The sequence below is a fragment of the Lipotes vexillifer genome, unplaced genomic scaffold (assembly GCF_000442215.2).
Source record: "Lipotes vexillifer unplaced genomic scaffold, Lipotes_vexillifer_v1.1 scaffold543, whole genome shotgun sequence".
In the NCBI taxonomy this organism is placed as follows: Eukaryota; Metazoa; Chordata; class Mammalia; order Artiodactyla; family Lipotidae; genus Lipotes; species Lipotes vexillifer.
This window is the reverse complement of record NW_006799055.1, coordinates 4,243,739-4,245,380: the sequence shown is the minus strand read 5'-3', so window position 1 is coordinate 4,245,380 and position 1,642 is coordinate 4,243,739.

Here is a 1,642-nt window from a genome sequence, read left to right as displayed (position 1 = left end):
TTCTTTTTTTTTTTTACAACGTTGTAGCCAGATTTAAAAAAAAAAAAATTCCATTGTTTCCCTTCAATGATTTTCCACTATCCTTGGAATGAAGTAAAAATAAATCTTACCATGGTCTGCAAGGCCCAGTCTGGAACCTCTTCAGACATCCTGAGCCCATCTTCTCATTTCTGTTTGCTCCAACAGAAATGATCTGTTTGATCCAGACCCAACTGTAAAAAAATAATAATAATAACATCTACAGGCATACAGATAAGTACCTGAAACAGTTTCAGCGAAAGATACTACCCTTACTCTTTGATATTTTCTATGCACTTTGATATTTTCTCTTTTTTTGGCCTGATATTTTCTATTCTGTTCCGTTTCCTTTTTTTAAAATGCTGGTTGTGAGCTATTAAATTGATTTTTTTGCTCATCTCATGGGTCCTGATCTTAGTTTGAAAAACACAACTTGGGCTTTTTCTCAGTTCCTCAGGTGAAGGCCAAACCCCTTCCCACTTTAGGGCAGTTCCCTCTGCCTGGAATTGCCCTACCACCTCTTGTGCTGAGCTGATGCCTGCTTGTGGGACTCAGGTGCTTACATCGGAGGGAAGCCTTTTCTGACCTGTCAGTGTGGAGAGGTTTCCATCCCTTACCCTGTACCATAGCACTTATCACAGTTGGATCAGTTCCTTACATTTTTTGTTGACTTGTTTACGCTCCATGATGGTGGAGATCATTTCATGCTGGTCTTCCAGGAGACACAGTGGAGCTCAATATGTATTTGTTGAATGCATGAATGATTGATAAATCTCTTTCTCTGGTTGGAAACTTCCTGAGGGCAGGGCCTGAGTCTCATCTGCCACTCTCAGTCCCTGTGATAGTGCCTGGCAGGGCTTTTATAAATACTTGTTGAATGATTGAGTAAATGAATTATTAGCAATAAACTAGAAAAATTTATACATGCTGTAGAAAGGCTTGGGAAGTTAATAAAAGGAGAGAAGGTCTAACACCTGCCCATTGGAGTACTGGTTTGGAGGCCTAACATTCTTTTGGTAAATGCACCTAGGTTAGGTTAGCTCCCAAGTCCACGGTAAGGCAAGATTCCGTTCTTCATCTGGCAGGGTCTGCTGGCTTTTCTACATCATGTCCTTGTTGAGGAATTGGCAGATAAAATTCGTTGAGGCAATAATTGGTTAGATCTGAGGCAGCTTTTTGTTTTTCTTTAAGTGACTATTTCTGCCACAGAAATTTCTCCTTTGCTTCTCTGGTAAAGTAAGATTTTGCTTTGATATATTTTCTTTGGTAATGTTTTCAACTTCATGAACTTGTGAAACACTTCATTGTATCTTTACTTATCTTAATTGTCAGGAAATTTTAAATACTTTAATTGTCTTAAAAATACATACTTTCACTGTATATCTCTTGTGTATTTATGGAATAGCAGTAAAAACATGGGATTACTGACTTGTTTGGGAGGAAGGGTAGCATAATAAACATTTCCTTAATTTGATTCTTCATAATTTGCCAAGAAAATTTTTCTTAAAAATACGTTTTGGTTCAGCTGTGCTTTAATTCTGGGTGAGACCTTGCAGCCCTGCTCTGCCAGCCCCCTGTGCTTATATACACAGAGGGGCACGTACACACGTGCTAATAGGGAAAG